Source organism: Entelurus aequoreus, linkage group LG14 (assembly GCF_033978785.1).
Source record: "Entelurus aequoreus isolate RoL-2023_Sb linkage group LG14, RoL_Eaeq_v1.1, whole genome shotgun sequence".
Classification (NCBI taxonomy): domain Eukaryota; kingdom Metazoa; phylum Chordata; class Actinopteri; order Syngnathiformes; family Syngnathidae; genus Entelurus; species Entelurus aequoreus.
Window position 1 is genome coordinate 36,712,141 of NC_084744.1, and position 23,240 is coordinate 36,735,380.

General features: G+C 38.8%; 1 protein-coding gene across 4 annotated transcripts in view; it reads right to left on the bottom strand.

Moving 5' to 3' along the window:
* LOC133664826 (phospholipid-transporting ATPase IH-like) overlaps window positions 1-23,240 on the bottom strand; it is an 88,800-nt gene that overhangs the window by 50,250 nt on the left and 15,310 nt on the right. The gene's annotated exons all lie outside the window — the stretch shown is intronic.

A 23,240-nucleotide genomic window follows, 5' to 3' on the forward strand; every position in this document is an offset into this window, starting at 1 on the left:
ACAAGGTTTTACAGAGCATCTGGGAAGCATTCACAGCGCTTCACTTTTTCCACATTTTGTTATGTGACAGCCTAATTCCAAAATGGAAGAAATTAATTTTTGCTCTCAAAATTCTACAGACAATACCCCATAACCCATCCCATCCATCCATTTTCTACCGCTGGTCCCTTTTGAGGGTGCTGGAGCTTATCTCAGCTGCATTCGGGCGGTAGGCGGGGTACACCCTGGACAAGTCGCCATCTATTTGCAGAATACCCCATAATGACGATGGGAAAAATATATATTTTTTATGTTTTGCAAATTTATTGAAATTAAAAATCACATGTACATAAGTATTTACAGCCTTTGCTCAATACTTTGTTGATGCACCTTTGGCAGCAATTACAGCCTCAAGTCTTTTTGAATACGATGCCACAAACTCGGCACACCTATCTTTGGGCAGTTTTGCCCATTCCTCTTAGCAGCACCTCTCAATCTCCATTAGGTTGGATGGGAAGTGTTGGTTTTCATCCAGGATGTCTCTGTACAATGCTGCATTCATCTTAGTCTAGTCAGGGAGGTGACCAAGAACTGTCAACTGTCACTCTGTCAGAACTACAGCATTCCTATGTGGAGAGAGAAACACCTTCCAGAAGGACAACCATCTCTGCAGCAATCCACCAATCAGGCCTGTATGGTAGCGTGGCCAGAAGGAAGTAAGTAAGTAAAAAAAAGTTTGCCAAAATGCCCCTGAAAGACTCTTGGACCATGAGAAACTAAAGACTCTGGTCTGATGAGACAAAGATTGAACTCTGTGGCGTGAATGCCAGTCGTCATGTTTGGAGGAAACCAAGCACCGCTTATCACCAGTCCAATACCATCCCTACAGTGAAGCATGGCGGTGGCAGCATCATGCTGTGGGGATGTTTTGCAGCGAAAGGAACTGGGAGACCAGTCAGGATAGAGGGAAAGATGAATGCAGCAATGTAGAGAGACATCCTGGATAAAAACCAACACTTCCCATCCAAACTGATGGAGCTTGAGCGGTGCTGCAGAGAGGAATGGGCAAAACTGCCCAAAGATAGGTGTGCCAAGCTTGTGGCATCGTATTCAAAAAGACTTGAGGCTTTAATTGCTGCTAAAGGTGCATCAACAAAGTATTGAGCTAAGGCTGTGAATACTTATGTACATGTGATTTATTTTTATTTTTAATACATTTGCAAAATAAAATAAGCTTTTACATTGTCATTATGGGATATTGTGTATAGCATTTTGAGGACAAAAATGAATGTATTCCATTTTGGAATAAGGCTCTAACATAAAAACAATTCATAATTTCCGAATGCACTGTATATGATATACGTTTGTAGAGATTCTTACACCAACAGGAGGAAGGTGCATCCAAAAAGACAACATTTTTATTTTATTAATTTCTCTTCACGTGAGAAGCGTTAAAATTAGGTAATTTTTCAAAACTAGAAATTTACGCCCAGTGTTGTACACAAACATCAAATGTTTTTATTTCCTGTCACTTTTATAACCAACAGGAAGCAAGGTGCCAACAATCTGCATTTTTTAATTTTATCATTATTAAATCTACAATACATGCGCCTTCACATCAAACGCTTTAAAATAAGGCAAAAATGAAGACCATTGTAAAAAAAATTATAATAATAATTCCAGCTTTTTCAACACGTTTTTGTAGCGTAGGTGGCGAAAAAAAATCATTTTGGATACTTTAAATCATTATTAAAACTATAATCTAGATCCCTCGACACTAGCAGTTTAGAAATAAATCCAAATGGTGTCTCCTTTTACCATTTTTAGCGTACAATCTAAGGAACTTAGAGAACATGCACGGAGCGACCAGTGGTGCAATGTTGCTTATTTTTTTGACAGATGCTACAATACTGGAAGTACTGGAACAGAAAGTCATCAAACACTACCTGGCATGTTTTTTTTTTATAACAAACTAAATACTAAAATCTCCATCAGAATCTGTTCACTTCCTGATTGCACCTTTAAGTGCCTTCAAGTTCGTCACTGCTGAAGCTTTACTTCAGCAGTGATGAGCTTGAAGGCACAGAACTTAAGTTATCCAGAGCCATCAACAGGCGAGAGTGGTGCGATAAAAATAGACAAGCAGCCAACTGTCAGCTGGCTTGAGACCCTATCAAAACATTGGCAGGGGGCGGGGGTGCGGGCTCCATGACCCAGAAAGACAGGAAAGAAAGATCTGAGAGAAAACAAGGTTGTTAGCAAACTAGCACCAACACACCATGCTTGGGTTCTTTTTGTTTCTTTGTAATGCCTACACAAAAATGTGACGATAACCGTAGAACAGGAAATGAGACATTGGACAGACGTGTCAGTCCCGGCTGCTCAGAATAATATGGCTGACATTGGTAGTCAATGCAGAGCAGAGTATAGACCACAACATCAACTTTGTTTAGTCTTAATTCAAAGCAGTGGTTCTTAACCTTGTTGGAGGTACCGAACCCCACCAGTTTCATATGCGCATTCACCGAACCCTTCTTTAGTGAAAACATTTTTTTTTTTTTTTCATATTGAAAACAGAGTTATATGTTTTTTTAGTGGTGCACAAAATGAACCGTGCATGAACATCACCTTGTTCAAAGAACAAAACCAACACAGTACATTAACTCACAACAAATTACACACCTGCAAATCAGATGGAAAATTAGAGGGGATATTGTTTGGGGGTATCCATAGTACGCCGATAGGGAGAAGTTTTTTATTTACATGATGAGTCGGGTGTGTCTTGACCTCCGCCGAACCCCTGAGGCCGACTCACCGAACCCCTAGGGTTCGATCGAACCCAGGTTAAGAACCACTGATTTAAAGAGACTGGCCTTCCAGGCACACAGTAATTGTTGTTAAAAAGCGCCCTGTACACAAAGGCTGAGGAGTTTTACTTCACCGTAAATTACAACAACTCATTATAACACAACTTCAATAATGATTTGGAGTTATTGTTGCACAATTTTGAGGAAAAAAATACTTGCGATTTTTCTCTGCAAAATTGTGATTCAAATAGCAATTTTTATACTTTATACCAGTGGTTCTTAACCTGGGTTCTATCAAACCCTAGGGGTTCGGTGAGTCGGCCTCAGGGGTTCTCGGCAGAGCCTCCGCCGCGGAGGTCAAGACACTCCCAACTCATCGTGTAAATAAAAACTTCTCCCTGTCGGCGTATTATGGATACCCCCCCAAACAATGTTCCCTCTAATTTTCCATATCTGTGAGCAAACGCAAAAACTCCTTGAGCATTCAGTGGAGCACATGTGAGCGACGTCAGACGTGCACATGCACTGTGGTCATACCTGCAGCACACCTGTCCCAAACCTGACTAAATAACAAGTTCAATGTTTTATTATTATAATCAAATGACAGCAGTCATTTCCATGATATTATTTCTTTTGGCCCACTTACAATGACTATAACATATTGTTTTTCATGAACTGTGTACTAGTATTATATGTCTGGGTGGGGGGGTCCTGCTTTGAAAATAATGTGTACCCCTTTCAGATATCGCATTTAGTTCCCACTAAAACATTCACATGTTGCACAATGAGATGTAAACATGGGATCATGTGTACATTCCTGTAACTTTCTGTTTGTAAAATATACCTTTATTAATATTTCTTTAATATAATAACATAATTTTATGATTACGGTTCGGGTTCGGTGAATGCGCATATGAAACTGGTGGGGTTCGGTACCTCCAACAAGGTTAAGAACCACTGCTTTATACATAAAAATGGATAAACTGTGAAAAATAACATGTGTTATTTTTAGACTGTCAACAACATATTCTTGTCTCAAGGTGCCACACAATAATTGGATTTTTAAAAATAGGATAGACTCAGAGCTTTCGTCTACATCGTGCTCTTAAACGGAAGAAATAGTCGATAAAAATATAGTTTTTAAAATGTATTCATATTATGTAACAATAATGCAAGTAACCATTTAAAAGGATATACACTTTTATTTTCTCATGACTGTAGAATTGTTTACCATTGTAATACAATTGGAAGGTAAATAACTTGGTAATTCTAAAATAAATAAACAAAAATAAACTGGACAAAAATGTACTTAAATTAATATTGAACATCTTAAAAGTGCAATTTTTTTCCAAGTTGGAAGTATGAGGTCGGGCGTTGTCTTTTTGTTTGTTGCCATCACTTGACATTCTCTCTTGTCTGTGCGTGTTGATGGGCTCATATTGCCCATCTGATATGAATCTGAAATATCCCCACTATGAGACATTTTGCTTGGCTCTTATTAGGGATGTCCGATAATGGCTTTTTGCCGACATCCGATATTCCGATATTGTCCAACTCTTTAATTACCGATACCGATATCAACCGATATATGCAGTCGTGGAATTAACACATTATTATGCCTAATTTGGACAACCAGGTATGGTGAAGATAAGGTACATTTTTAAAAAATTAGTAAAATAAGATAAATAAATTAAAAACATTTTCTTGAATAAAAAACAAAGTACAACAATATAAAAACAGTTACATAGAAACTAGTAATGAATGAAAATTAGTAAAATTAACTGTTAAAGGTTAGTACTATTAGTGGACCAGCAGCACGCACAATCATGTGTGCTTACGGACTGTATCCCTTGCAGACTGTATTGATATATATTGATATATAATGTAGGAACCAGAATATTAATAACAGAAAGAAACAACCCTTTTGTGTGAATGAGTGTAAATGGGGGAGGGAGGTTTTTTGGGTTGGTGCACTAATTGTAAGTGTATCTTGTGTTTTTTATGTTGATTTAATTAAAAAACAAACAAAAAAAAACAACAAAAAAACGATACCGATAATAAAAAAACAGATACCGATAATTTCCGATATTACATTTTAACGCATATATCGGCCGATTATATCGGCAGGCCGATATTATCGGACATCTCTAGCTCTTATGGTTTCCTCCTAATTCTTGTTACTTTGTGGCACTCCCAGCCTCCCTACTCACGAGCGAGTAGGGAGGCTGTCTGTTCGTGCTCCCTGTGTGTGCAAATTAAGCTGGCGGCCCGCCCTCTCCCACAGAGACAAAGATTGTGAATGACTAAAAGGAAGGCTCACTGCGTTCAGTTCAGTCTACTGTTAAATAAACACGCTCAGGTGACAGAAGTGATGCAAAAAGTAAGAAGTCTTTCTCCATGTTTAAAGCGAGTAATGAGCAAACGTGAGGCTCAGCAATTCTTATTGGCGAACATGTCTGTCACCCAAATGCCGGTGACGGCGAAGAAAAAAAACTTAAACCTCAGCCTCCTGCGGTAACATTATCGCATTAATTAAAACTTTGATGTCAGTTAATGGTGCAGCCCTATAGTTCATGAGAAAGCGGAAAAGCTCTCTTTGACCACGTGCTCATTTATTGACGCAACACAGCAGCGACAGAACCACTGTTGTAATAGCAGTAAAGTGGAAACCCCTCAGTCAGCATTAATAGTGCTAAAAATGGCCTGGTTTACACTGAACACCAAATCAAAGTTTTTTCCCCCCAAAAGTGACAGATCGGATTTTTTCTGCCAGTCGAAACGCTCCAAAATGCTTCAAATCTGATCCTTTCGCATCAGATTCAGCCACATCACGAGGTAGTCTGAATCCGATTGGAATCTGATCTTTTCAAATGTGACTTCAGTCCAAATGGCAATGCGACCTGAATGTGACCTTTATGTGACGAAGTCGCCAGTGGAAGTGGAAGCGGAAGTGGATATTTCATCGAAACATCCGGTTTCGGTGAGCAAAGTCTATTTAGGACGACTGAATTTTCGGTGCATCACGTGTCAATAGTGTGCAAATATTAAGCTATATGTAATATATCAATGTATATTTTGATTCCGAAGAAATAGCGATTGTTGAAGGACTGGAATTGAGGCTGTGGTGTATTTGCTTACATGCGAGTTTAAAATCAAAGCTCATGTAGATCCACGCTGATGTCCTTGTCTCCTCTACTTAACAACCATAAAAAGATTACAAACCTCCCAAATACATTACACTATATACATCCATTCATACATTATATTACTTTCATTTATTTTCACGTAAAAAAACACACATTTTGAAGGTGTGGCGACTAATTTTATTTTGTAGTAGTAGCGACTTCCTCCCGGTCAACTTCCTTTGTTTTCACTTTATCGCACTGTGCATGCAAGTGACGTCAAGGCCGCATTGGGGCCACATTGGGGCCTGTGCGCGTTTACACTGGAGTCTGATAAAAATCACATTTTCCTTGCAGTGTAAACAGTCAGCGGGAAAAAAACAGATCTAAAAAATATCCAAATTGGCCTGCAGTGTAAACTAGGGTTGTACGGTATAGCGGTACGAGTAAAGTATCGCGGTACCAATTGATAAATAAAAGTACCGGTTGTCGTAATGTCGTGACATTGCTGGTTTTATGAGCAGAGGAGCATGTTCGGCAGCGCACAATCACAGAATACTTACAAGCAGACACAGTGTGTAGACAGAAAAGGGAGAACGGACGCATTTTGGCTTAAAAACTAAAGATAAAGGTGAAGCTATAACACTGAAACGCTGCTCAGCAAGAGGTGCTTTAAGACATGGCTAGCTAGCTAGCAGCTAACATCCATCCGCAGTCGGCAGTGTTTTAGCTACTTCTAAATCACTAATCATGGTCTATATGGTGACAAATAAAGTATGTTTCTTACAAGTATCATCCCTGCAGGACGAGGAATAGCTAAACATGCTTCACTACACATCGTAAGAGGATACAATAGCTTCACAGGCGTCACAGCTAACAAAAGATAGTGCTCCTGAATGTAAACAAACGCCATAGGTGGATTATTACATTTTAGCAGAAGAGTAGATAGAACATGTTAAAACAGAAAATAACCGGATAGCAACAGTAAATGAACGAGTAGATTAAAAATCCAAGTTGTCTAGTATGTTCACTATTTTATTTAAGGACAAAATTGTTCTTTGATTGCAATAAGAAACATATGTTTAATGTAGCGTAAGATTTTTTTGTTAAAATAAAGCCAATAATGCAATTTTTTTGTAGTCCCCTTTATTTAGAAAAGTATCAAAAAGTATCGAAGTACCGGTAACTAGAGATGTCCGATAATATCGGCCTGCCGATATTATCGGCCGATAAATGCTTTAAAATGTAATATCGGAAATTATCGGTATTGGTTTTTTTTGTTTATTATCGGTATCGGTTTTATTTTTTGGATTTTAAAAAAAAATTAAATCAACATAAAAAACACAAGATACACTTACAATTAGTGCACCAACCCAAAAAACCTCCCTCCCCCACTCACACTCATTCACACAAAAGGGTTGTTTCTTTCTGTTATTAATATTCTGGTTCCTACATTATATATCAATATATATCAATACAGTCTGCAAGGGATACAGTCCGTAAGCACACATGATTGTGCGTGCTGCTGGTCCACTAATAGTACTAACCTTTAACAGTTAATTTGACTCATTTTCATTCATTACTAGTTTCTATGTAACTGTTTTTATATTGTTTTACTTTCTTTTTTATTCAAGAAAATGTTTTTAATTTATTTATCTTATTTTATAATTTTTTTAAAACGGACCTTATCTTCACCATACCTGGTTGTCCAAATTAGGCATAATAATGTGTTAATTCCACGACTGTATATATCGGTATCGGTTGATATCGGTATCGGTAATTAAGAGTTGGACAATATCGGAATATCGGATATCGGCAAAAAGCCATTATCGGACATCCCTACTGGTAACATAATATTGATATCGGGACAACCCTAGTGTAAATGTAGTCGTACAGTACATTGTAGACAACAGTACGGCAAGTGTATCACACATTTTAAAGTGCATGAGGAGTTCAAATGCAGCTACTGCCATCCAAAAAAAATCCTAGAAGGTTTGGTGTAGATTTAGTGTCAATATTTTATGACCTGATGGCTCTGGTAGACCATGCACCCGGCGACTATAGGCGTTAATTGGAGCATTTACAGTACTTTAGTTTATTAAACAGCAGTCATTAGTTTAAAAGTGTTATGCTGGTGACAGTTTGACCCTGGAACAGATCATTTTGTATTATTTACTATGGGGGAAATTGACCAGAGTTTGGAAAAGAACCCTGTTACACAAAGAAGCCATTTAAAAGGACACGTGTGCGTAAATCCACATTTCCGTTGTTCCGCCATTCTTTCCCATCAGATTTACGTCCCTAAAGCCGTGTGGAGGAAGAGATCCGCTTTATGATCGTTAATCCTCACTGATCCAAATCAACCTCCGGTCCACTGTTCCGTCCTTGCTCTCTCTACCTCCAGCAGCTCCTCTCCATCACACAAAGTGGCCCGGCCAGTCAGCAGTGGACACGGAGCGCTTTGTCGCTATTAACAACGCGACAATGGCAGCCAGGCCGGTTTCGCCGCAGCGAATGTCTTTTATATTTGTCGCCACAAAGGTGGCCGGGCCAAAGTCACAATAAAAGATCGGGCTCGATCTTGGCTTGCGTTATAACGAGCGACCCTCGACCCCTGCCGTTGCCGTGGTGCAGCTCCCTGCGGTGATGTAATAAAAAGTTACAGACCATTAAGTGGTCTGATTAAATGGTCGTGTCTCATCCCTCCTCCTCCGCGGCGCCACCACGCTGCACCCATGTCGGCCTGGCATCCCTTATTAAGCTCTTCTTCTCTAATGGACCCCTCATGCTGTGTGGGCAAAGGATGCATGGGTCACTTCTTTAGGTACACCTGCATAGGCTAATGACATCCAATACATAACCAAACACAAAGTCTGCTGTTTTTAATAGAATAGATGGACACCAAACTACAACCATAATATTAATAAACATATTGCTAATCATGCAGATAGAACAGAATGGACTTTGTCAGTGCAACATCATTATAACTGCAGTGCATCTTTGAGGCTTATAGTTCTAAATAATTAAAATGTATTTACATGATTTTTTTCTCATTTAATATACAATAATACATTATTTATTAAATGTATCTATAGTTAAAACAACCTAAATGTTTACATTCTACGGGGGCAATAATTATTAAATGTATATGCATATAAAATATGTACTGTTAGTGGCAATATAATTGTGCATGTATAAGAGGTTTGAAGCTCTAAATAATACATATTCCTCCAGCACCTAATAATATATCATCAAATTATATATATTTGATCATATAATTTACAATAGTAAATAATCTATTTCTATTATTTATAACACAAATCCAACACAAATCCAAATGTTTAAATACTACAGGGCGTTATCAAATAATTATAATTATTCATCGGTAAATACTGTATACATGCATATAAAGTATATACATTTTTTTCATCTTTCGATAATAAATAATTAGATTTAAGTTCAGTGGCAATACAATTGACAGCCCATTGCAAAAAAATAAGGTGTAAAGCTCAAAATAATTTATTTAATTTAAAAAACATTCACCGTTTATATACTGTATGAGGATCTATGTGGGCTCTGTACCGAGGATGTCGTTGTGGCTTGTGCAGCCCTTTGAGACACTTGTGATTTAGGGCTATATAAATAAACATTGATTGATTGATTGATTGATCTTCAAAAAAGGAAATACAGTAGTCGATTTCCGTACACCCCACAATTTGTAAGGTTTGGATTCACGAAAAACGTTCGCTTGAACTTTGCCCGAGTTATTGTTTATCGTACGACCAAACATTATGTGTAACAAACTACTCGTTCGTCAGTGAATTTTTTTCAAAATAATTAATGAGTCCGACACTTTGCTAACTCATTGTTTTGTTTTTTTAATATGTGAAACCGCAAAACAAGCCATCATGGGACCACAGACAGTTACAAGTGGCAGCATTTTGATCAAAAAGGTGAGAAACACTATTGAATTCACTAAAAAGTTAAATAAAATGTTCATTTATCCATTTTATGTGTCATTTAAATGTATTTATGCATTATTTCCTATTTCTTAAACTATAATTACCCTCCATAAAATGTGTTTTTTGGGTGTCTGGAATAGATTAATTAGATTTATACACAAAGTAACACTTTTCTGGGATGCTGTTATTGCCAAAAGGAAAGGTGCGACTTCACCTGGAAACCTAGAAATGAGGTTGAGCTAAAATTAGGGTGAAATAAATCAATAAATGACATGCAATCGTCTATTATAGATGCTGCACGTAGTTAAAAAAAAGAAGGAAAAAAACATGTCCTACTTGCTCTAGATGCACTCCATTAATCACCATGGCAACTTGGTGCCAAGCTGTGCGATGTTGAAAAGAATGACAGGATTAGCATCAAATAGTACAAAATGCTTCATATATGAAGGCACTTGATGTGTGTATGATACATTTGCATAATAGCTCAGTTTAAAGACACAAACCTTCTCCTCAACTGTATCATGACGCAAACATCCTGTGGCATCGACACAGGATTAAAACGCTTATCCCCAAAAAAAGGAGGATTACGCCAAAAAAACCTGACATTTGTATTCTGTTGCATGTGCGTCGTCCCCTGCTTGACTCCAGCTGTTACGTAACTCTTCAATTCGACTCCTTCACCACTTTCTTTTTGGGAGCGCCGCTATAATCTGCATCGTCTGTGACCCTCTTTCTTCTTTTCATCACCGTGCACATGTAACCTGCGGGTGTAAGGCGGGAATAGAGCCTAATGACCGTATTTGGGGTGTTTCTGCGTATGTAAACTCAGCAGTGATGTTCTCGGAAGCACAGGTGGGAAAGTTCCAGGAGCTGTGAATGTGCGAGGAGGCTTTTGTTCAAACGGAGGACATGTTTAACGGCCTAAAGAAGCGGGAGACTTGGGGCATGTCCCCACAGCAACGTTTCCTGGGTGAGAATGATGTAAAACAGTGCCTCGGCATAAGTGGTGCTGTACGCAAACTAGGGTTGTACGGTATACCGGTATTAGTATAGTACCGCGTTACTAATGAATCATATTCGGTACTATACCACCTCTAAAAAGTACCGGTCCCCCACCCGCCGTCACGTCGTGTCATGCAGGCGAGCATGTTCGGAGGTGCACAATCACGGAGTACTTACAAGCAGACACAGTGTGTAGACAGAAAAGGGAGAATGGACAGATTTTGGCTTAATAACTAAAGATAAAGGTGAAGTTATAACACTGAATCACCCTCAGGAAGAGGTGCTTTAAGACATGGCTAGCTAGCTAGCGGCTAATGTCTATCCGCAGTCAGCAGTGTTGTAACTACTTCTAAATCACTAATCTTTGTCTCCATGGCGACTAATTAAGGAAGTTTCTTACATGTATCAGTCCTGTCGGACGAGTGATAGCTATACCATCAGGGGTCCCCAAACTACGGCCCACGGGCCAGATACGGCCCCCCAGCGTCGAAAATCCGGCCCGTGGGATGTCCCAAGTTAAAAAAAAAAAAAAAAAAAATTTTTTTTATTATTCTTTTTTTAAAAAAATCTGTCCTTACTAGTCCATTTTCTACCGTCTCCTAGCCACTCAGGCAAATCATATTGTCTAAAAATGCATTTTACCATCGATAACGTGACATGCAGCAAGTGCGCTCTTTAAGTCAATAAGTGCGCGAGAAATATATATGTTTGTATACATACATACATACATACATACATACATACATACATACATATATATATATATATATATATATATATATATATATATATATATATATATATATATATATATATATATATATATATATATATATACACACATATACATATACATACATACATATATATATATATATATATATATATATATATAAAAAAGTTAATTATATTTATATGCGCTTTTCTCTAGTGATTCAAAGCGCTTTTATATAGTGAAACCCAATATCTAAGTTACATTCAAACCAGTGTGGGGGTCACTGGGAGAATGTGGTTAAAGTGTCTTGCCCAAGGACACAACGGCAGTGACAAGGATGGCGGAAGCGGGGATCGAACATGAAACCCTCAAGTTGCTGGCACGCCCACTCTACCAACCAAGCTATACCGCTCCACACATACAGTATATACACATATACATATATACACATTTACATATATATATACATATACATATATACACACACATATAATAATAATAATAAGGTATTATATTTATATAGCGCTTTTCTAGACACTCAAAGCGCTTCACAGAGAAGTGAGAACCCATTATTCATTCACACCTGGTGGTGGTAAGCTACTTTCGTAGCCACAGCTGCCCTGGGGTAGACATACACTTATACTGTATACACACACATATATACACGTACACACACACATATTCATCCTCTGCTCAAAAGACCTAACCTCGATCCTGACCTCATGGTAAACTACCGACCGGTCTCCCACCTTCCGTTTATTTCCAAAATTCTCGAAAAAACTGTTGCACAGCAGCTAAATGAACACTTAGTGACTAACAATCTCTGTGAACCTTTTCAATCCGGTTTCAGGGCAAATCACTCTACGGAGACAGCCCTCGCAAAAATGACTAATGATCTATTGCTAACGATGGATTCTGATGCGTCATCTATGTTGCTGCTTCTTGATCTTAGCGCCGCTTTCGATACCGTCGATCATAATATTTTATTAGAGCGTATCAAAACACGTATTGGTATGTCAGACTTAGCCTTGTCTTGGTTTAACTCTTATCTTACTGACAGGATGCAGTGCGTCTCCCATAACAATGTGACCTCGGACTATGTCAAGGTAACGTGCGGAGTTCCCCAGGGTTCGGTTCTTGGCCCTGCACTCTTTAGTATTTACATGCTGCCGCTGGGTGACATCATACGCAAGTACGGTGTTAGCTTTCACTGTTATGCTGATGACACTCAACTCTACATGCCCCTAAAGCTGACCAACACGCCGGACTGTAGTCAGCTGGAGGCGTGTCTTAATGAAATTAAACAATGGATGTCCGCTAACTTTTTGCAACTCAACGCTAAGAAAACGGAAATGCTGATTATCGGTCCTGCTAGACACCAACATCTATTTAATAATACCACCTTAACATTTGACAACCAAACAATTAAACAAGGAGACTCGGTAAAGAATCTGGGTATTATCTTCGACCCAACTCTCTCGTTTGAGTCACACATTAAGAGTGTTACTAAAACGGCCTTCTTTCATCTCCGTAATATCGCTAAAATTCGTTCCATCTTGTCCACTAGCGACGCTGAGATCATTATTCATGCGTTCGTTACGTCTCGTCTCGATTACTGTAACGTATTATTTTCGGGCCTCCCTATGTCTAGCATTAAAAGATTACAGTTGGTACAAAATGCGGCTGCAAGGCTTTTGACAAAAACAAGAAAGTTTGATCATATTACGCCTATACTGGCTCACTTGCACTGGCTTCCTGTGCACTTAAGATGCGACTTTAAGGTTTTACTACTTACGTATAAAATATTACACGGTTTAGCTCCAGCCTATCTCGCCGATTGTATTGTACCATATGTCCCGACAAGAAATCTGCGTTCAAAGAACTCCGGCTTATTAGTGATTCCCAGAGCCAAAAAAAAGTCTGCGGGCTATAGAGCGTTTTCTATTCGGGCTCCAGTACTCTGGAATGCCCTCCCGGTAACAGTTAGAGATGCTACCTCAGTAGAAGCATTTAAGTCCCATCTTAAAACTCATTTGTATAATCTAGCCTTTAAATAGACCCCCCCTTTTTTAGACCAGTTGATCTGCCGTTTCTTTTCTTCTCTCCTCTTCTCCCCTGTCCCTTGCGAGGGGGAGTTGCATAGGTCCGGTGGCCATGGATGAAGTGCTGGCTGTCCAGAGCCGGGACCCCGGGTGGACCACTAGCCTGTGCATCGGTTGGGGACATCTCTGCGCTGCTGACCCGTCTCCGCTCGGGATGGTTTCCTGTTGGCCCCGCTGTGGACTGGACTCCCGCTGATGTGTTGGATCCACTGTGGACTGGACTTTCACAATGTTATGTCAGACCCACTCGACATCCGTTGCTTTCGGTCTCCCCTAGAGGGGGGGGGGTTACCCACATATGCGGTCCTCTCCAAGGTTTCTCATAGTCATTCACCGACGTCCCACTGGGGTGAGTTTTTCCTTGCCCGTATGTGGGCTCTGTACCGAGGATGTCGTTGTGGCTTGTACAGCCCTTTGAGACACTTGTGATTTAGGGCTATATAAATAAACATTGATTGATTGATTGACATATATATATATATATATATATATACACATATATACACACACACACACACACACACACACACACACACACACACACACACACACACACACACACACACACACACACACACACACACACACACACACACACACACACACATATAGCGCGGCCCCCAGCCAAATTGTTTTAACCAAATGCGGTCCCGGAGTCAAAACGTTTGGGGACCCCTGCTATACATGCTTCACTACACACCAGAATCAGAACGTTGGATGTGTTAAAAATGGCCTATAGTTAACAAAGACAAGACAAAATTTCACTATGTCCAATCGTTAACCATTAAGACAATCAATTTAACTTTGAACAGACTACACACATACTTAGTCTACAGCCATACATGTCACACTAAGGGTGGCCGTATGAACAACGCCAACACTGTCATAAACATGTGCCATATAGTGAAACCACACTAAACAACAATGACAAACACCTTTTGGGAGAATATTTGCACCGCAACACAACATTAACACTACAGAACAAATTCACAGAATTCTCTGCAGCACCAACTCTTCCGGGAGACTACAATATAAACAAACGCCATTGGTGGATCTACACCTAACATCCACTGTAATGATACCAAGTGCAGGAGCGTACCTGGTCGATACTACTATGATTACATCGATATTTTTTAGCGTCACAAAATCTTCTTTCGTTTAAAAAAAAATGTATATTATGTTTATAAACTGCCGTTTCCTTTAACTTGGACACACACATCTATACCTTTGGCCATTTTAAGTTGGTAATTTCCAGGTCTTATGTCACCCCCTGAGAAGCCTCCGCTTTACTAATGTTTTCAAATGTTACAAAAATGTGTTGAATAAATATTACATTTCAACATTTCTATCAACAAAGATTTGCGTCAGCCTGTGTTGCCTTCATTATAAGACTTATATGACGCTTTTAATTTTTTGCAGCTCCAGAAAGAATTTGTTTTGTATTTTTGGTCCAATATGGCTCTTTCAACATTTTTGGTTGCCGACCCCTTGCTTAGACACACGACAGCCGTGGAGGAGACAGAATACATGGGTATCCGTTAGCGGAGATTACCCATAATCCTTCGCGGCAGCCGCCATCTTGTGTGTCACAACTTTGTTATTCGCCTGCGGCAGTTTATTTCCCCTGCTGCAGTTTTCTAAATATTTTTTCGCATTTTTGCTTCCACAATGACGTCAACTTTGGGAAATTTGAAATAGGACGTGAACGTTTCCTACAGACAGACGTTAGGTGGGGTTTGCAAAGCCAGGTATTTACAGAAATTGAAGGATATTGGCGATAAAGATCAGTATGAGTTGGGAAAAGACAAATGGACTACTGATTTGAAATCTTACCCCGATATAAGTTACTCGGACATCGTCAACTATTTGGTGAACAATGTAAGTGCCTATACTCTGGATGAGCTCAAGGGCTACAGGTCGTTGGAAGCGTACAATTACTTTGTGTGTGGACGGGTACAGGAAACTAAACTGGCTACAAAAGAAGATAAATGTGTGCTCATCGCTAGTGATGTTACCCAGTCTGGGTGGGTAACATCATAAAGGTCTGCTATTTTTCATAATATTAATAAACAGCAACTGTGTAAGACTAATAAACACATTCAATCACATTATAACAGCCTTAATCATCGACAAGGAAAACAACATAATTCAAAGCACATTACTTGTTACAAAATGATGGGAGCAAACTTTTTGGCGCCGTTTTGCTCTATCGGGAGTAAATCCAGCTCAATTGATTCTAGCCAGCCACAGGTTGCGCCTTTCTGTCGACAGCCGCTCGGTTTCTTTTCCCTGCTTTACAATGACCTTAGGAATATCGTAGAACTTTGTGGTTCCTTCTCCTGAATTTGCGTGGTTTCTACAACCCCACACGACGCACAAAAATAACAATATAGGCGTACTTGGTTAAAAGTGTTTGCATACACGCTTCGCTTAGTTTTGACACACAAGATGGCGGACGTCATCAGAAAGCTATCTATAGGCTCATTTCCACCGCAGGAACTTGTACAGGAACCTCCCCATTTACCCGGGTAAATAAAGTTCCCCCTGTGTTTCCACCAAAAATTTGCCGGGTAGATTTAGTTTTTCCAGGAACTTTTCGGAATTTTTGCCAGCTTGGCAGGTCTTTTGGGAGGTTCCCGGAACCTTATCGGGGGCGGGCTGTTCTGCCAAACGCTGATTGGTTGGACACAGTTGGGGGCGTTCCTAAAACTTTTTTTTCCCGAACACAGCACCGCCAATTTACAGAAAGCTGATCAGTGGATCTATCTTGCTGTGTTTTTAGTCAGTCGTAGTCGTTAAACTATATGCAGTTTAATGTTGTTTATTAGTCTTTACAAACGTTGTTTCGATACGCAAAGCTACGAGAAGTGGACCAACACTTTTGAACGTATTTACCAAAGGAGTATGAAGCCGGACTCGAAGCAACGACCTCAGCTGCTTACTACTCGGACTTAGTTGGATAAATGTGAAATAAAGGAGGCAGTACACAAGGAAGGTAAATAACATCAAATATTAACTGTTTACTTTATTACATGTTGTAAAAGTAGTCAGTGACTATCTAGTTATTAGCCTCAATTCAAGTGAACAGATTGCTAATGCTAACAAGCTAACGCTTAAGCCGATGTGTTCGTGTTGTCGGCGTGAGACATTTATTCTTTATATATTGTTATTTACAGCTGAAATGGACCCAAAGTAATCGCCTGGCCCTCATGAATTCATCATTTACTGAGAGGACGACTTCCTGACTGTTGGACATTGCAGACAAAAGCCTGACTTTTTATGAAGAATTTGGTACACTTTATTTTTTTAAAGGCCTACTGAAATGATTTTTTTTTATTTCAACGGGAATAGCAGATCCATTCTATGTGTCATACTTGATCATTTCGCGATATTGCCATATTTTTGCTGAAAGGATTTAGTAGAGAAAATCGACGATAAAGTTCGCAACTTTTGCTCGCTGATAAAAAAAAGCCTTGCCTGTACCGGAAGTAGCGTGACATCACAGGAGCTAGGATTCCTCACAATTCCCCGTTGTTTACAATGGAGCGAGAGAGATTCGGACCGAGAAAGTGATGATTACCCCATTAATTTGAGCGAGGATGAAAGATTCGTTGATGAGGAACGTTACAGTGAATGACTTGAGAGGCAGCGATGGACGTATCTTTTTTCGCTCTGACCGTAACTTAGGTACAAGCTGGCTCATTGGATTCCACACTCTCCTTTTTCTATTGTAGATCACAGATTTGTATTTCAAACCACCTCGGATACTATATCCTCTTGAAAATGAGAGTCGAGAACGCGAAATGGACATTCAGTGCCTTTTATCTCCACGACAATACATCGGCGAAATGCTTTAGCTACGAGCTAACGTGATAGCATCTTGCTTTAACTGCATATAGAAACAAAAGAAATAAACCCCTGATTGGAAGTATAGATAGAAAATCAACAATACTATTAAACCGTGGACATGTAAATACACGGTTAATGCTTTCCAGGCTGGCGAAGGTTAACAATGCTGTGCTAACGACGCCATTGAAGCTAACTTAGCAATCGGACTGCACAGAGCTATGCTAAAAACATTAGCTCTCCACCTACGCCAGCCAGCCCTCATTTGCTCATCAACACCCGTGCTCACCTGCGTTCCAGCGATCGGCAGAAGGACGAAGGACTTCACCCGATGCGTTTGGCGGCCCGGAGACGTAGGAAGTCAAGGTGAAGTCGGCGGCTAGCGCGGTTAGCGCTCCAACAAAGTCCTCCTGGTTGTGTTGCTGTAGTCCGCTGCTAATACACTGATCCCACCTACAACTGTCTTCTTTGCAGCCTTCATTGTTCATTAAACAAATTGCAAAAGATGTCCAGAATACTGTGGAATTATGAAATGAAAACAGAGCTTTTTGTATAGGATTCTACGGGATACCATGACTTCCGTTACTCGGACTTCGTCACGCGCATACGTCATCATACCGCGATGTTTCAGCCGGATATTTCCCGGGAATTTTAAAATGTCACTTTATAAGTTAACCCGGCCGTATTGGCATGTGTTGCAATGTTAAGATTTCATCATTGATATATAAACTATCAGACTGCGTGGTCGGTAGTAGTGGCTTTCAGTAGGCCTTTAAAGCATATTGTTTTGGATATTATTGGTTTGTATTTCGTTTACTTACTTTTTAGTAAGAGAACTGTGACCTAATATTGTCTATTTACATGGTATTAGTGTAGAAATATAGTAAACCATATGTCATCAGCCTGATTTGTATAAACTACCCTGATCTGTGAAATGCAGTGGAAACCCAAACCACACACTCCTACAGGAACCTAAAGACCCAGGAACCTTTAGTTCCTGAACTTTTGCTGGAAAAAGGCCTACAGAAGAAAGTGTTTGAAGGATGTGCACACAAATAGGAAAATAAAGAAGAGAATGTTAGATTGTTCACATATAGAATAATGCATGTAGTATTTTATTGTTTGATACTGTATGTGCACTATTTTAAAAAGTAAATCTTGTCCAATAAGAGAAGGTAAGGAAATAATTGTCAGTGTAGACCACACACACAATTCACCAACATCGTCTCGTTCTCATCCCACACTTAAAATTTTTTTTTAGTATTAAACGTCACGAGTAATTAATAGTACAGTTTAAAACGGTAAACAATGGTTTTAGCAGTAATGTACAGTAGTAAAGAAGACAAACAATAGGGCTGCGAATCTTTGGGTGTCCCACGATTCGATTCAATATCGATTCTTGGGGTCACGATTCGATTCAAAATCGATTTTTTTTTTATTCAACGCGATTCTCAATTCAAAAACGATATTTTCCCGATTCAAAACAATTCTCTATTCATTCAATACATAGGATTTCAGCAGGATCTACCCCAGTCTGCTGACATGCAAGCAGAGTAGTAGATTTTTGTAAAAAGCTTTTATAATTGTAAAGGACAATGTTTTATCAACTGATTGCAATAATGTAAATTTGTTTTAACTATTAAATGAACCAAAAATATGACTTATTTTATCTTTGTGAAAATATTGGACACAGTGTGTTGTCAAGCTTATGAGATGTGATGCAAGTGTAAGCCACTGTGACACTATTGTTCTTTTTTTCTTTTTTTTATAAATGTCGAATGATAATGTCAATGAGGGATTTTTAATCACTGATAGGTTGAAATTGTAACTAATATTGATACTGTTGTTAATAATATTCATTTTTGTTTCACTACTTTTGGTTTGTTTTGTGTCTCCGCTCAATTGCTCTGTTTATTGCAGTTCTGAGTGTTGCTGGGTCGGGTTTGGTTTTGGAATTGGATTGCATTGTTATGGTATTGCTGTGTATTGTTTTGTTGGATTGATTAACTTAAAAAAAAAGAAAAAAAAATGAATTTAAAAAAAAAAGGAAAAAATAATAATAAAAAAATAAAAAAATCGATTAAAAAAAAAAAGAGAATCGATTCTGAATCGCACAACGTGAGAATTGCGATTCGAATTTGAATCGATTTTTTCCCACACCCCTAACAAACAAGCACTTGTTCTTCTGGTGGCCCAAGCTTGACATGGGTGCATTTAAAATGATATGACGTGTCGATTATTATTATTAATGTGTGTGTGTCTGTACTGCATGTCTAGTTGATAGATGACGACGACATCTTGTTGCCATAGTGCTAATAGTAGTAACTACAGCTTTGTGGTTTTACAGCTGTTGAGCATGCCTTCTCCCTGTCGGGGCAGCCACAGAGCGGGGAGGAGGCGGCAACGTCATCATTCTCTGGTACTTTGGCGGCTTTCTTCGCCCCATGGAAACGACAATGCTGGACGGAGTTTTAAGACTTTCCCACACTCCCACTATGGAGCCAGTTTTCAAAAACCTTCATTTCAGACCTGACACTTTGAAAAGTATACCTGCACTTGTCACTTAGTTTTTACTAATTGGTTCTTATCTAGTTTGCACTTTGTCTATGTTATTATTATTATTATTGGCTTTAATCTAGTTTGCACTTTGTCTGTATTATTACTATTATCATTATTATCGACTCCTCTTTGCCTCATTCGTTTTATTTATTTCTCATTGTCTCCAAGGTTTCTCATTGTAATCCCATTGGGTTGAGTTTTTTCTTGCCCAGATGTGGGATCTAAGCCGAGGATGTCGTTGTGGCTTGTGCAGCCCTTTAAAACACTCGTGATTTAGGGCTATATAAATTAACTTTGATTGATTGATTGATTGATGGACCGGGTTTCGTGCGAGACTAGCAATCAATAGACACTTGATCTTCAAAACAACGTGAGAGTCACGGCTGCCCGCCAATTAATTACCCACAAGATTCAAAACAACCTTTCACCTCCAAAACACACGTCACTTCCCATTCTTGTCCCAGAAGTCTCGCCCCCCCAGTCAGGCCGTTGGCCAGAACCAGTAGACATCTATGACGACTTGTTGAAAATAAATATATATATGACATGTGACAAGTGTTTACCTTTTTACTTTAAGATATTTGGTGATAAATGTTGTTTTATAAATGTGAAAATACTAAAATCATGTCACTTTTATAGAATGTGTTTTTTATATTTGAAGATGAATGTGCCTATGAGTGTTCTCATTCATCAGATTATTGTTATTCTCATGGCATTCAACTGATCATTTGTCTTAGAAGACATCATTATTATACCAACTAATACATTGCGAGGATCAGATCGAATCGTGACGTGCCCAAAGATTCTGACCTCTACTTTTCTGTAGTATGTGTTTGGAACATGGCGTCTTGTGTTTATGTTATACATATCCTCAGGTAGTGGTTCTATGAGACGCCTTTCATCAAAAGACGGGAATGCTTTATGCTGTAAGGCGATATTATTGAGAGGGTGATGAAGATGTGATAGCAGCAACACATGAAAGCTCTCATAACTGTGTCCTCTTCCAACACCACATATACTGTATGTATATACACACATACATACTGCATACAGGCGTGCTTCTCATCCAAGATCATGACCCTCACACGCAGCAGCGCCCCTTACTGAGACATCACGCCACCACTATTATTACCACATGATGAAAGGGCACGCAGCAGGAGCAGGCCGAGACAAATTATAACACGTGCACTGACACGCTAAAGCATGCACAGGAGGTCATTTTACTGATAAATCTCATTAGCCATAACATCGACTCACATCAGAGCCTGGGTGGAGCACACACACGCACACACCATGCATGGCAATCAATTGGTGGTACAACAAAGTCAGGCTGCAGACAACTTCCTGTGGGCATCCAGCAACTCTATTTAGCTCTCCATGCGATTTAAAATGCATGCATGTTACACTTGCAACACTGTTGTTCACAATAAACTCATCAGTGTTAAATGCTATTTGCTTCTTACCGCTATTGCAACATTGGTTCTAGGGATGTCCGATAATGGCTTTTTGCCGATATCCTATATTGTCCAACTCTTAATTACCGATATCAACCGATACCCATATCAACTGATACCGATATATACAGTCGTGGAATTAACACATTATTATGCCTAATTTGGACAACCAGGTATGGTGAAGATAAGGTCCTTTTTAAAAAATAAAATAAAATAAAATAAGATAAATAAACTCAAAACATTTTCTTGAATAAAAAAGAAAGTAAAACAATATAAAAACAGTTACATAAAAACTAGTAATTAATGAAAATGAGTAAAATTAACTGTTAAAGGTTAGTACTATTAGTGGACCAGCAGCATGCACAATCATGTGTGCTTACGGACTGTATCCCTTGCAGACTGTATTGATATATATTGATATATAATGTAAGAACCAGAATATTAATAACAGAAAGAAACAACCCTTTTGTGTGAATGAGTGTAAATGGGGGAGGGAGATTTTTTGGGTTGGTGCACTAATTGTAAGTGTATCCTGTGTTTTTTATGTTTATTTAATAAAAAAAATTAAAATAAAAAAAACGATACGATAATTAAAAAAACGATACCGATAATTTCCGATATTACATTATATATATTATATTATAATATCGGCAGGTCGATATTATCGGACATCTCTAATTGGTTCTGTTGCTGCTGTGTTGTGACAGTACTTGTTCATTAAAGGCCATGAGGTCAAACGAGGCCAAGACGATATACAGATTTAATCAATACATTTGAGTTTTTTGTTTGCAGCCCTCACTCGCCCCCTTACTCCCTTAGCGGAGATTCAAAACATGGCTAATGTTAACCTTACTTGCCAACCCGAATGTCAATACCCCTTGGTCACCATTCTCACAAATTTCTCCCAATTTCCACCGAGAAAACAATATTGCTGCACCATCCTTCACTGGGCGCCGTTTGCGGCCGGACAATAATAATATTCATATGAATTAATCTGAATTAAAACAAAGACAAGTCATACAACAGGGGTCTCAAACTCATTTTAGATCGGGGGCCACATGGAGAAAAATCTACTCCCAAGTGGGCCGGACTTGTAAAATCGCGGCACGATAACTTAAAAATAAAGACAACTTCAGTTAGTTTTCTCTGTTTAAAAAAAAACAATCACATTCTGAAATTGTACAAATCATAATGTTGTTGTTGTTTTTTTTTTTACAATTACCTGTTGCGGTTAATAGTATATGTACTTTATTTGTCGTTATTTATATTTTCTGAATAAATGATGTGGTAATGTTCATCAGTAAACTCATTGGTGTTCATTTTCAATATATAAAGATAAAAAAATTATATCAAAATCAAATTACAGGATGTTATTTATGTAGTTTGATCATTTTCCTCGACTGGTGTACTAACATCATGTGGTTTATTTTGTACATATGTAGCATCATCTACAAAGATACAAAGAATTGCTATTGCGACATCCAGTGGACACATTTAGAACAGCTGTTTCTTTCATTCAAAAATTTGAGGTACATTTTTATACTTAGCAAACTCATTCCGCAGGCTGGATAAAACCTGTTTGCGGGCCTGATCCGGCCCTCGGGCCGTACATTTGACACCACTGTCATACAATTTTATAAATGTAATCATTTCAATAACCCCCTTGGCCCTTTCTGAAAAAATGGTTTGATC